Source organism: Phyllostomus discolor, chromosome 3 (genome assembly GCF_004126475.2).
Source record: "Phyllostomus discolor isolate MPI-MPIP mPhyDis1 chromosome 3, mPhyDis1.pri.v3, whole genome shotgun sequence".
Lineage (NCBI taxonomy): Eukaryota > Metazoa > Chordata > Mammalia > Chiroptera > Phyllostomidae > Phyllostomus > Phyllostomus discolor.
The window spans coordinates 180,862,431-180,877,598 of record NC_040905.2 but is presented as its reverse complement, the minus strand read 5'-3'; the positions used below and the strand labels follow the sequence as shown (position 1 = coordinate 180,877,598).

The following is a 15,168-nucleotide window of genomic DNA, read 5'->3' as shown; positions in this document are numbered from 1 at the left end:
TCTCTTAAGGCCTTCAACTGGTTGAATGAGGCCCACTCATATTTTGGAAGGTACTCTGCTTCACTTAAAGTTTACTGATTTAAATGTTGATTGCATCTAAAAGGGAAAAGGTACCTTCACAGTAACATTTAGACTGGTATTGGACCACACCTCTGGGGACCCTGGCCAAGTTGACACATGAAATGAACCATCACAGCATTGACGTTTAAGTTTCTCCAACTCCCTCCCCACTGTGGTGTGAAAACTCGGAGAGTTGCGTTGTGTGCCTTCCCAGAGCTCCTCACAGGGCCTAGGCTCTAGCCGCCCACAGCGACGACTCGCTCGATAAGGCAGCATTTGTTGTTCCTTTCCCTTTGCTGTCTTTCCTACCCACCCTTTCACCCGTGTGTCTTTGAAAACAAACTTGCAACTGAATTCTTGTCTTTCTGTTTGCTTCTGGGAAAATTCCAACTAAGATATGGAGCATGGAATCACCACAATGCCACGTATAATAAGGAATTTCCCCCCTCAAAATCTTTGGATAATAAACAATCTAAAAATATCTTTCCACGACAGCACAGGTATAGTACAGGCATTTTACCTCTATCAAACTTTTCTTTCTGAACCATCACTACTTTTTTAGATAGATTACTAACTAAAATAAAGTAGTTTTAAAGCTAGAGAAGTCATTTTTTACTGCTGGGGAAATAATAATTCCTCACCCATTTTTAAGGGAATTTATAAATTGTGAAAAGAAAGTAGACAATTTTATGAAAAGTGTTCATATATAATAAAGGAGCAGCCCAAATTTTGTGCAAAGGAACTAAACTCAAGACAGTGTAGCATAAAGATCTGAAGGGAGGAGTTTTTGTTTATATATGCACACTTATATTTTCATTTATTAGGCAAAGTATGTCATATAATCATGACGAATAATTTCTTACAAGGAATTTACCTCTTTAACTTCTAAGTATTTTGTGAAGTTGCTTTATTTAAAATGCAAAATTATGACGAAAGATCTATTATGTATTTAATAATTAAAGGCATCTTAATTTTCATGTGTGTTTACCTTGAAAGTGTTTTATTTTCTTATAGCCTGATTTTATATCTTTGATAGCATTTTGGGGGTCACAGACTATACTAAAACATTTTAAGGTAAATCTGTAAATTTTTAATTGAGATAAGAAAAAAAATTTTTTTAAGGATTTTTTATAAGATTTTATTCATTTATTTTTAGAGACAGAAAGGAAGGAGATAGAGAGAGAGAGAGAGAGAGAAACATCAATGTGCGGTTGCTGGGAGTTATGGCCTGCAACCCAGGCATGTGCCCTGTCTGGGAATCGAACCTGCGACACTTTGGTTCACAGCCCGCGCTCAATCCACTGAGCTACGCCAGCCAGGGCGAGATAAGAAAATTATATGAATAAGGAGGGTCACACGAACTGTGTTTCCCATCTGAACTACAGTGGTCCGATGTAGTGCATAGCAGTGACTCTGTGTCCTGGGTTTTTCAGGATCATCTAACAGAGAACACTTGAAAACAAAAGTAAGTGTCAGAGCACATTTCAGTCATGTCCTGATTTTTAATCCAAAATATGGTTCTCTTTGCTTTAGTTTCTGGTTTCATCATTTTTAGATTTATCTGTGCTCTTAATCTCAAAGTCCTTTTCATTGAAAAAAATTCCCTCACTCTTGATTTAAAGTTAGTGAATACTGGTTAAGGTTTACTGACAGAACCCCTCAGTCTGAATATTAATGCTATCAGATATAATACTACATACTACTATGATATATCTTATATTTTAAAATAAAAGTTTTTCAGTAGTCTAATATGCCAGTAGTCTCTCTATTAAACTGCAGACCTGTGATTTACAATTCTAACACCTTTTTTTACACTAATGCCAATTTTTATATTTAAAGCTTTTACCTTTGAACAAAATATGTGGATAGGGTGTTACTGACTCAAATCTTTAGAAACAAACTCTGCAAAGCAAGTAAAACTATTCACCTTACAAGCCAACTCCTCCTTGCACAGAAATAGTCATACACTTTCAGCTAACCTGGTCATCTCTGATTGAGTTTTGCTAATAAATGGGTTTTTGGTACATGACCAAATGAGTGAGAATTCACAGCACAGGCAATAGCCAGTAAGCAATCTCCTTAAAGAAACTAACAATGGACTTGAAATTAGCTGACACACTCTCTCAGCACAGAGATCTCGTATTGCTGCCACCTCCAATGTCAAATTCTGGCAGGGTAAAGGGATTGGCATGGGTACATGCTAAACTCATCCACTATAGCCAGTAGGATTTTCTGTTGGTATGATGTCTTCATCCACTAAATAAATAGTAACATTCTAGAAAATGGTCATGATTTGATGAGGTTATAAACAGCAGCTGTTAAAAGCAAAAACGTTGTAATTAGACAGATGTGACTTTTACACCCCAACTAATGACCTAACTAAATAGGGAACTAATTGTGTTCCCTTGTTCCAGCCTCTCTCAGTCTGAGTCCTCTCTTCTGTAAAACGGAAATCATAATCACCGCTACTTCAGAGAGCTGTGTGGGCATTAAATGAGATATTACATACAGAGTGCTTTGTTCAGCACCTGGCACATAGGACTGCTTAAATAAACCCCCAAGTGGGCAAAAAGATGATGTAACCATATTGATTTGCATAAAATAATACTTTTCAGTGCTTTCTTTCATTTTACTTCCTGTCAGATTTTAATAAACGTATGATGGCCGCTCTAGGTCCTAGAATGCCAATGATCATCAAAACCTCAAGTACTACTTTTACTGAGGTAATCATTTTTGATGAGAAAAAACATATTTTAAAATTCTTCACACCACCAATTTCTAAGGTGAGTTTGCATACCCAGGAGATAGCAAAGATGCTCCATTTGGGTGGAGAATTAGAGTGTCTACATCAGTTTTCTTTCTTTGGAGTTTTATTTTTGTTAGTGTGGTAGGACATGTATAGAACTGGTAAATAAACATACATGTTCCAGGGAGGTCTGCTGTTCTGGATGGGCAGTCACAGAGTCTCGGAATCCATTGTTTTAGAGAGGAGCTGGCAGACTGCAGCCCATGGGCCAAATCTGGCCCACAACTTATTTTTATAAATAAAGTTCTATTGAAACAAAACCAGACCAATTTGTTTACATGTTTTCAATGACTGCTTTTGTGCTACAGTGGTAGACTTAAGTAGTTGCAACAGTGGCTAGATGGACTGGCCTGCAAAGCCTAAAATATTTACTAACTGGCACTTTAAAGTTTGCCAACCCCTGCTCTAGAGAATGACTTTATAGGAGGGGATAATATAATTCATACTGTAGCCTGGTTTTATGTCTTTCTGCACCTGCATTACCAGGTCCACTAGCCAATTCCTGAAAATGGGTGATGCTTCCCAGCCCCTTACTACTCCGAGTTTGGCCCATGGACTGGCAGCATCAGCATCACCTAGAAACCTATTTAAAACATAGATTCTTGGGTCCTATCTCAGACCTTTCAGAACCTGCCTTTGAGCAAGACCTACAGGAGATTGTGTTAACATTAAAGTTTGAGAAAGAGCAGTCTCACCTCTATAACAGGTCAAATATTAGTAGAAGGCTTGCAACCTCCACCCTACCTTAAATGGATACTAGTTGTAGATGTCTCATTGTACACATATTAGCTCCTGCATTGCACTGATGAGCTGATTTGCCATATATAGAGAACCAGGGGAGCTGGCACAGTCTGGCTCTCCTCCAGTTTGTATTTATATATGGAAAGACTAAGTCAACCATGTGTAAGCTTTGGGGCCTCTCTCTCTTATTAAAAGAAAGAAATGGTATGTTGTTCTTGAGGGTTACAGCATGGCGATGTGCTCACTGTTAGAGAAACATATGCATTGAGGCAGGACTATTGACCTCTAGATTTTTCTGTCCATAGTGTTTTAGGTTTTGTTTTTCTTCAGTATGACAGTTCTGTAAGAAGGTTAAAGACAGATTTCCCCATCGCTCCACCTCACAGAGAAGAGATGTGTGAAGGATTCACTGCAGGATGGACGGATGTGCTTCTCAGACCCGCCGCCTGACTCTGGGCTGGGCACATGGGCTGGGTGGGGGCTGAAAGGCCCATTGGATCAGGCCCATTGCGCCCCTCGGGTCAGAGCCAGCCCACCCCTTCCTTCCACGAGGTTCTATCATGGGGTTTTCAGTTTTCCTAATGAACTATTAATGAGGTGGGTGTAATTTATGGAATGGGGCGAGGGAAACTTGCTGTGCCTGGAGTGATGTTTCCTGAAGGGAGAAGAAAAGTTATGAAATAAATCATCCTCTCTTTAATTAGCAGCTTTGGCTAGCCGACTTGAAATGACTGAGCAGCGTGTGAACATAAGCCAGCAGTTTAGTCAGAAACCAAACATGGCCTCGTGTGCTGCCCAGTAAGAGATTTATGCAGTCCGGGGCGAAGGTGTCGGGGGGACCCAAGTTAGTGCCGTGAGGCACCACAATGGGATGTTCTCCTTCTGCCACAGACCCGGAAAAACCCTCAACCAGGTTCCGTTCCCTTTTGATTCCAGTGTTACGGTCAAAATGAAGAAAAACCAGAGAATGCTAGAAAGAAGGAACCAATTACAGTATCTCCCAATGTTTTAGGGTTATCTTACTGCCTGTGTATCTGTGGGTTTTCCTTCTGCATATCAATCTTACTTTCTCAACACGGAATGCCTGTTCTCTGATTTGAACAGGCTATTTGCCACAACTGCTTCTAAGCAGATGTATAACGCTCTGAGTATGATTAGTACATTGAAAACACATGTCAGTCCAGTTCAGGTCCACATTCATCAGGGCCTGCTATTCAATAGAATGTGCTGGGTACTGTGCGGGCCAATGGTGAAAGGGAATCTGTAAGGTAGGGGATTCTGGATGGAAGAACCTTAAAGAGTTCATAAGAAAAAAAATGGAATTGATTATGGAACAATTTTAACTTACCATACTGGTTGAGTACATTTAGATTATTATTTTTTTAATTTCACAATATAGATCACGTTCAAAATCTCAGGAGAACATTGGCCCATTGCCTGACCCAGCAACTCTCCCTGCCCTAAAACCTGCACAAGTAAAATGTGTTGTCCTTCATCCCGATACTTCGCAGCAGAGCCAATTATATTTTTCCACATGAGAGCCCACTCACACCTTGAGGCTCTGAGTTTCAAGTCGAACCTGGCCCTCCCGGGGTTGCAATCCACCTTCCATGGCCAAAAATGATTTCCTGCCTTGAAGAATGATTTAACAAGCTTGTGTACATGGCTCACTGAAACGTTTTGATGAGCTAAATGTGAACCAATCAAAAACATATGGATTACGTTTTCTTGACCATACGTGTGATTTTAACAGAAATGAACGTGTCCCCAAGCATTTTGTTCTGCCCAACTTTCTGTCTGGACACCAAACCTGACCATGATGCCTGGAAGGGGCGGAGTGCAGCCTGGCATTTCCAAGCTGATGAGGTGGGTTTTTATTAGAACCTGTAACTTTTTTCCTGTTGCCTGTTTGAAGACTTGTGTGAGGGATCAGCCCAGATGAGCCCACTCTTAGCTTCTCGGCCATCCCTTCTCCTCAAATGGTTGCTTTCCCCCACCCAGAAACGCAGAGGGAATAAGGATTTGCTATACTTTCATGGGAGAGGCTCCTTCTCCTAACCCAGCCTTGAAGAAAAAAAATTACCCCCACCTGCTTCCCACCCCATTTTAGAAATAAAAAAGAAAAGGAATCTGAGAACTTTACTCCTGTTACAGAGCTATTTTGAAAAAGTTAGTAGCTCATGTTTTCTTGTTACTTCAATCCTATTTACATTTGCCAGCTAATATTTCCTATTCATGAAACTTAAACTGTGATATTCCAGTCTCTTTTCCATGCCTTGGGGTGGAAGAAAGAAACTACTTTCCCAGAGGCCGATATCTTCTCCCACTGCCTTGATGAACGCTGCTTTGCCCACCTGCTGCAGGGAAAGCAGAGACGATGCAAATGTGGGCACAGCTTCTCCGGAGCTGGAGGAGGAGGGCTCATTTGAGGAAGAACAGACCACTAATAAATTGCATGGTCATTACCCTTTATGCATACTTGTTCTAATAGGTGTCGCAGATTCCTGCCTCCTAATAAGGAAAGGAAGTAGAAAAACACATAAATTCTCTCAAGGGAGTCAGACAGCCTGAAGCCACATTCGACAGCTGCAAACGTTACCATGAGCACAAAAGCAAAACAGGGCTTAGCAGAGTGATGCATTGCCAGGGATTCTGGCAAAAGTTCCTTGGATCCAGACTATGTTTTGCACTATTTCAGTTGAAAAGAAGAGTAGCACTCCTGCCTGCCACATGTGATGGAATTTGGAGATTAAATAAACAATGGCATTAATTAATCTAAAAGGGATTTGCTTGCCTTTATACCACAGATTTGCCTGTTTGTTTGCTTATTTACTTTAACTGGTTTTTTTTTTTTCCTTTTTTTAAGTCTCAGCAGTTCACGGTTTGGCACAAGATGGAGGCTTGTTTTGGTCCAATGCCAGCATTAGTAAGTCTAATTTTTGAACATTGGATGGTTCGCTCAGGTACTGGTTCTTTTCCCTCCCTCCCTCTCCCTTTCCTCCTTTCCTTTCCTTTCCTTCCTCTTTTCTGTGATTCTTTTCTCTGGGACGATCTGGGGATTTGTTAGAGATGCACTGCACTGATTTATGGTGACTGCAGAGGGGAAATTCAGGTGCCTATTTAAGAGGCCATTGGTCTACCCACCCCCACTCTGAGGGTTTATGGCCTTACAAGAAAATCCATGAGAATATGGGGCCAGAGTTCAAAGTGGGCCCCAAAGTCAAGGCAGCAGATAAGGATTCCTTGTGTATTTTGATTTGGTCCAAATTTGCCTCTTAGTTTTGTTAATTAAGACCACATCTGTCCTAGGAGCTACAGCTAGTTTTTCCACAAGGATGTGTTCCAAGCTTTATTTTGCAGCAACTATTCAGTTTCATCTAGTCTCATACTGACTTTGGGAAGTTACTTTTGAGAAGAATGTGTGATTCTGATTTTTTAAGTGATTTGTTTCACCTGGTTTAGCACAAAATTGATGCTGGGATATTCTGTTCTTGGGAGATCTTTATTTTCCTAAGAAGCAGAATCTCTCAGGAGTGGCTGTTTTTATTAAACAAGCAGGAAGGGCTTTCCTTCACTACTTCCCAATATTTTTTAATACTTGTACTGAAATGCAGTACAAATAAAAGGCCTCTTTACCCTCTTCTTGGGACCTCTGTCCATTTTCCAAACCACAGAGTTAATCTAGGAAGATAGGAAGTCAAGCCTGTGTCCCATTTTCTAGTATCCATCCAGCCAGGCATTTTTCTTTGTTTCTCCATTTCACATCACAGATGAGGAGACTGAGCTATTTCACAGAGTTTCACATTTAGCCAAGGACACATGGGCAGCCATGGCAGAAACATAATGGCAAAAATCCCCAAGGCCAGTGGTCTTCAAAATATTCCAGGAAACTCCAGGGTCCCTTAATAGTGTTTCAGATGTTGAAACTTTCCATTCCAAATAAATAGCTTTTGGGAAACCGTGTGACAATAACTATTAAAATTAAAAATACACGTAGTCTTTGATCTAGCACCTAAACTTTGGGGGGTATTTCCTTTAGAAATAAATGCCACAGTATATTAAGATAGTATGTTTATGTCTATATCTATATGTATCTGTCTACACACACACACACACACACACACACTTATTTGAATCAAGAGGCTGGGAACAATTTAAGTAGCCAACAGTAGTCACCTTAAAATGGTGGCACACCCTTGCAGGATGTCCCCGATGTGTCACTAGGTGAGATTCTCATTACATAAAAGGCATGACTGCTGAAAGACTCCAGTCATTATTTGCAATCCCAGATTAAAAAAAAAACAATCTTTTCATCAAATGTTCTTATTGTCCTTATTTATATTGACATGATTTTGCTATTGTGCATAAAATACAGATATTGTGCATAAGAATTTTTGTGTAAATGAGTTACATGTCAGATTTAATCAGAGAAAATAAAGAAGTCATGTGACAGAGTGACCCCCTCAGAAAGCCAGCAAGGGAGGGCCCATGGGCATCTTATCCGTATTTGTGATGTTTTATTTCTTAAGGTAGATAGATGGTTAGTATAGGAGGAGTCATTATGATATCCTTTATATTCTTTTGTATGTCTGAAACATTCCAAAAATGTTTAAAGAGTGCAGCGTTTTAAATGGTTTTGAGGCCCAAGGCAGAGAGGTCATTGCGAAGTGTGACATCAGGGTGGGAAACATGGGGGCGAGGTGGCTGAGCACACTGTCTCCACACGTGTCACACCTACGTCCTTCCAGCTGGGCCTCCCCGCTGCCTGCCAAAGAAAAGGGCCCCATAGCATCATGACATCCCAAAGAAGCAAAGCATTCTAACTTTCAAACACACAACAGTACATGAATCGCTACTGCATGTGAGTTAGCTGTGGTATAAATTGATCAAAATGGAATTCAGTTGTGATCATTTTAAAACAGATCACATTTCTACTTCCTCACATCAACATCATAACTGCTTATCATGACAGATGAAAACTAAAGTGAGCGCTGTCTCATAGAAGGGCCTGCCGCCACTACTGATAGACAAGCCCATTATAGATGCTGTCCCCCCAACCCTACCGTAGTGACGCTGTAAGCCATGGACTTAACCCAAGGTCTTCAGGATAGAAAGGCTGCCAGAACTATCTGGTATGATCCAGGCTTTCTGCAGGGATAGCAGATAAGGAAGCAGATCCAGAGCGTTTGAAAGCCTCCACGCCAGTCCCCACCTTCTGGGTCTTTCCAATGTATTATAACTCAGACCATACATCACAACACCTCTCCCAGCTCACTGGAATTAAACCATCATCCTGAGATATCAACTTGCTTAATTATATTTAATTCCCCAAACTTATTCCTGTGGTAGAATGTGAGATGCAACTGGATATTGCTTTTATCTTGTCAATATTTGGGAGAGCTGTATTGGAGTGTTAGAAGTGTCTATTCCTAGTCAGAAGGAAGCCTTTTTTAGTGGTGGTGAGCCAAGGCCCTCTGCCAGCAGGACGAGCCATCTATCACTTCACTGCAGAGTGAGCTGTAACATCCAGGATACATTGCTCCTCCACTCCTGAAGACTCAGAAATTTACTTCAGATAGAATTTATTGAACCCATCAAATAATCTCAATGTTGTTAAATGCACTTCCCATCTTATTTTAATCTTTATTTATAAATAATGACTTGATTTTAATTAACATGGGTGTATTGCATTGCAAAGTTCTTTGACTTCCCATAGCAGGGTGGGAAAGGAATGGTACTGGTGAATGTCACTAAAGCCATCACCACGAGGCAGGTTGAATACAAGGCACTTAGACAGATACACTGGCTTCACATGTGTCCTCTGTCCTGGGGACAGGAGAGGCAGAAAGAAGAGCTGGCCCTTAAATAGGGAAAAGAAAACAGCACAAAGTTGGTCATAAGCTGGTTGCAAAGAGAAAAAAGATTTGATTACAGAAATCAGAAAGCATGGTCCGGTGGCCCTGAGTAGTAAACCTGGGTCTGTTTCGTTTTATCTCACAAGGACTCATTCTCGTTGGCCAAGGTGGAGCACAAACCTGGAGCACAGGAAGGCAAGAATAACTCTATCACAGTTATGTGAAGTGATACAAAAGTATTTATCTTTTTTCCTACCTATATGTATTTGTTTACTTATATTTGAAATAAAATGCAGTAATTTATCTTATCTTTATTCCAGGAATGAAGTCATGCTCTTCCTTCCTGAGGCAGCATGCCCCCCTGGATTGTCCCTCCCATTTGGGGCACCCTATGCAGTGAAACCTGCCATTCAACTTGAACCTTTGGAAATCTAAGAGAACTGTGATCCTGAAAGCTCCCTAACAAAGCCTCTTAATTGTTTTTTCTTGAAAAAACAATGTTGATATTGTTGATCAAGATATAAGATTGCCCCAGGACACAATTATTTGTTTTTTTATATCAGCAATATAAACCCTGATATATCAGGGTCTGTCTGGGAAAAGTCCAGCCATTTTTAATATCACAAAAATGGTTTACCCAACATCGATGTAACCTAGCAACCAAGGAGAGTGGACTGGAATGGGCATGTGTGAACAATGACAATTTCACTGTACTAGTCAGTGGGGGCAGTAGACGTCATTGGGTGAGCATGTGTACTGTGTGGCCAGTTGTATTCAAGATGACTGAGCAAGTAGAGCAATGAATTTGCATTAAATTTTGCTTTAAGCTTGACCATTCCTCTGCAGAAATTACTTGGATGATTCAGAAGGCTTTCTGGGACAATGCAATGAGTGCAGCGCAAATAAAAGTGTGGCACAAATGCTTCAAAGGTGGTTGAGAATCTGTTGAAAGTGAACCACGTTCTGGAAGGTTTGCAACAAGCAGAACACCTGAGAATGCTGAACATAAACAGGCTGCAATCAACAGATTGGCTGCTGAAGTACAAGAACTAGAAGCTGATCCCAGGATTCCAAAAACTACTGTGTCCGAGATTTTGACACAATATCTTGGCATGAAACGTGTCATGGCAAAATTTGTTCCATGGCTTCTGCTATCTGGTTCTCCATGCCTGAAGAAGGCATGGCAAAGTCACAGTAACATCAAGACCATGTTAACTGTATTTTTTGATTGGGAAGGTGTTCATTACAAGTATGCCCCTCCAGGTCAAATAGTTAATAAGAAGTACTACCTCAATGTTCTTTGTAAGTTGGAGACACCACATGATGAAAATGGCTGCAGCTGTGGCAACTGGTGATGGGCAGCTTCATCACAACAACACACCCATTCATATATCATGCCTTGTGCAGGGTTTTTTTTTTTGCAAAACATTAAATCACCCAGGTGACTCAGACCCTAGAGCTCAGATTTGGTGCCCTGCAACTTGACTTCTGGCTTTTCACAAGACTAAAACCACCTTTGAAAGAGAAGAGATTTCAGACCATCAATGAGATTTAGAAAAATAAAATGGGGCAGCTGATTGCAATTCCAACTAAGGATTTTTCAGAATGTTTTAATAGTGGAAGAGAAGCTGGGAGAACTGTGTGAAGTCCCAAGGCACCTACTTTAAAGAGAATTGAGGTGTTATCATCCTATGTACTATGTTTCATGTATCTTGCATCTTCTTCGATAAATTTCTCTATTTTTCATATTATGTGGCTGGATATTTTCTAGACAGACTTCATATGTTTGTGTATATACCATAAAGTTCATCATTTTAAGTGTACAATTTAGGGGTTATTTGTATATTCACAAAATTGTGTAACCATCACCAATATTTCATTGGAGAACATCTTTATTACCCTTCAAAAATCTCTACCCTTTAGCAGTCACTGCACAACACACACAATCCCTCCTTTTCTACCCGTGGCAACCACTAGTCTACTTTTTGTCTCTGTGGATTTCCATATTCTGGATATTTCATATAATGTAATCATACAACGTATAGCCTTTTGTGTTTGGCTTATTTGACTTCATATAATGTTTTTGAGGTTCAATCATGCCATAGCATGTATCAGTATTTCATTCCTTTCTATGGCTGAATAATATTCCATTGTAAGAATATACTACATTTTTTTCTCATTAAAAAAATTTTATGCTCACCCAAGGACTTGCTCATTGATTTTAGAGAGAGAAGAAGGGAGGGGGAGAGAGAGACACACACATTGATGTGAAAGAGAGAGACATCCATCAGTTGCCTTTCATACATGCCTTGACAGGGGACTGAACCTGCAACTCAATCATCAGCCCTGACCAGGAATCAAACCTTCAACCTTCCCGTTATGGGATGATGCTCCAACCAACTGAGCCACACTGGCCAGGGCACCACATTTTCTTTTTTTTATCCATTCATCTGTTGATGACATTTGGATTATGTTGACTTTTTGACTACTGTGAACAATGCTGCTATAAATGCCCATTTACAGTTTCTGTGTAGATATATGTCTCCAGTTCTCTTGGGTATATAGAGAGGAGTAGCCTTGCTGAGTTATATGGCAACTCTGCATTGAATGGTTTGAGAAACTTGCAAATTGTCAAAGTGCTGCACCATTTTACAACCCAATGGCAATGTATGAGGGGGTTCCAGTTTTTTTAACATCCTCATCAATACTTGTTCTTATTTTCTCTTTTATTTTAACCAGGCTTGTGAGTGTGAAGTTGTATCCTGTTGTGCCTTGATTTGCACTTCCCTAACTCCTATAATGTTGAACATCTTTCATGTGCTTGGTATTCACTTGGTTTGTTTGTTTGTTTGGTTTTTGGTTTTTGGTTTTTTGCTGTGAGCATTCCACCATTTATTGAGACATGACCCATCCAAAAGGAATTATGTGTGTTCAAACACGGTTTCTTCTTCTTCTTTCTCCTCTTCTTTTTCTCCTCCTCCTCCTTCTTCTTCTTCATTTTAATTAATTTTTCCATCATTATTTTATTCCTCTTAACACATTCATGGCATAACATACTATCTTCTAGGTCTGAGGATGGAAAAGTGCAGGCCAGTAACAGGAGGAGAGAGATCATCTTCTTGGGGGTGTCAGGCACCTAGGCCTGACTGGCATAGAACTGCTGATGAACCCACCCTTCTTTTTCTCCCAAAAGAGGTCTGCCACGGACCACACACCACCTGGCACCAGATGTTTGCAGCAGAAAGTTCTCAGCAGGAACAGGAATGGAGCATAATTCACAGCCTTAGGCTGCATGGCTCCTACAGCAATTCTTCACCATGCTGCCAACACAGCCTCCTGAGCCATAGTTATCGTATCAGCTATATTGGTCTCTTTCTCTCACTCATCTTACACATTTTATTGCTCCTTGTTCTCTTGGTCACCATCTTGCATTTCCTCAAACAGAGCTGCAATGTGTCCTCCTGTGGTATTCCAGCAATATTCTGTTTTTCTTCAGAGTAAGCATGTTCCTTCAGCCTCACATAAATCTCTATTTTCTTGCCTTCAGTACTCAAATTAATTTGTTGGCACCAGTCCTGCAAGGTATCACGATGTACTTTATTAGTTGAAGGAAAAATGGTTGGCAGGGAAAGAATTGGTTTGGGGCACTCTTTGGATTGTTCATTCATCTGAGGAAGATGAACTGTATTGTTTGTCCCAAACATCCTCAGGTTGGCTTCTGAGGGTGAAGAAACTCTTGGTTCCATTTGATGTTCTTCATTATGTTCCTCATTAACTGGAACCAGTGTGCAAATCACACTTTCTTCATCTAATTTATCTTCAAAGAAATCCTTTTCGTTGCTATCCAAACTCGAGCCAGTCATTTCCAGGAACCTCAGAGGAAAGCAAAGCTAACAGTGCTAAGGACACTTGCAGTTTACCCCTTTTAAGCTCTTGGTATTCATTTGTATATACTCTTTTAAGAAATGCTTATTCAAATTCTTAGCTTATATTTAAATTGGGTTAATCTTCTTTTTATTGTTGAGTTGTTTGAGTCCATGTAGTCTTCATTTAAGTGCCTTAACAGATATATGATTTGCAAATATTTTCTCCTATCCTTTTGATTATATTTCCATTTCCTTGATGTTATTATTTGCAGCACAAAAGTTTTAATTTTGATTAAGTCAAGTTTATCAATGTTTTCATCACTTGTGTTTTCAGTTATACCAAAGAAGCCATTGCTTAATACAATGACATGAAGATTTATCCCTAAGTCTCTTTCTAAAAGTTTTATAGTTTTAGCTCTAATACTTAGATCTTCTAGCCATGTGAGTTAATTTTTGTGTATGGTATGAAATAGGAGATCAACTGGATTCTAAGCATGTGTATCCAATTTTTCCAGCACCATCTGTTGACACCCTGATGGACAATCAATTGACCATAAGTATAAGAAATTATATCTGGATTTTCAATTTTGTTTCATTGAATTAAATGTTTATTTCTATACCAGTACAACACTGTCCTGAATATTGTATCTATGAAGTAAGTTTTGAAGTGAGGAATTTTGAGTCCTCTAGTTGTTCTTCTTAAACATTGTTTGGGATATGCTGGGTCCTTTGCATTTCTGCATAATAAAGAGTTGGCTGGTCTTCATCTTCAGTTTCTGGAAGGTAACCTCTAAACCTTTGAATTTCCTGAGTGATAGGAGTGTTTTTGTTATTCATATTGGGCCTCTTGGACAGCAGGTGATAGTTTAGGCTAAGGCGGTGACTATGTGATTAGCAAGTCAGAGCTTTGACCTAGGTGATGTCAACCCAGCCTCCAGAAAGTGGAGTGGGGATGGAGAGTGGGTTTAATCATGTGTCCAATGATTCAATCAACCACGCCCATGTAATAAAGTCTTGGTAAAACTCTGAACATGGAAACTTGGGTGAACTTTGATGCCAGGAGTGTGGCACATCCCTGAGGAAGCAGAAACCGAGCATTTGGAACCTCCCCAGACTTCACCCGATGTGTCTCTCCCTTTAGCAGGTTCTAATTTGTAGACTTTTGCTGTAATAAAACTGTGATCTAGTGCTTTCTTGAGTTCTGTGAGTCATTCTAGTGAATTATCAAACTGAGGAGAATTGTGTGAACCCCTGAAGTTGTAGCCAGCTGGTTGGAAGTGAAGATGGTCCTGAGACCCATGGACTTGTGGCTGGTGTCTGAAGTGAGGACAGTCTTTTGGAAGACTGTGCTCTTAATCTCCAGTTTGGATAACTCCAGATAATTCTTATATGAATGTTAGAATCAGCTTGTTAATTTCTGCAAGGAGGAAGAGGAGGAGGAAAAGAGAAGGTGGCAGCTAGGGTTTTGATAGATATTGCAATGAATCTGTAGGTGAACTGAGGGAATACTGCTATTTTAACAATATTAAGTCTTTCAATCTGTGAACAGGAAACATTCTTATGTCTATTTAGGGTTCTTTTAATGACGTTTGTAATTTTTAGTATGCAAATCTTTTCACCTCCATGATTAAATTTATTCCTAGGTAGTTCATTCTTTTTGATGTACTGTAATTAAATTGTTTTCTTAGTTTCATTTTTGGGTTTTTCATTGTTAGTTTATAGAACACAACTAAGTTTTTGTTTCTTTTTGTGTGTGCATCAATATTATTAAATCCTGCAATTCTGCCAAACTCACTTACTACTATATTTTTCAGACCATAGGACACACCTAGGTTTTAGA

The 15,168-nt window shown here is 39.8% G+C and overlaps 1 pseudogene; it reads right to left on the bottom strand.

Moving 5' to 3' along the window:
- Window positions 1-12,487: 12,487 nt before the first annotated feature.
- On the bottom strand, window positions 12,488-13,325 carry LOC114490464 (annotated as a pseudogene).
- Between the last annotated feature and the right edge of the window lie 1,843 nt (window positions 13,326-15,168).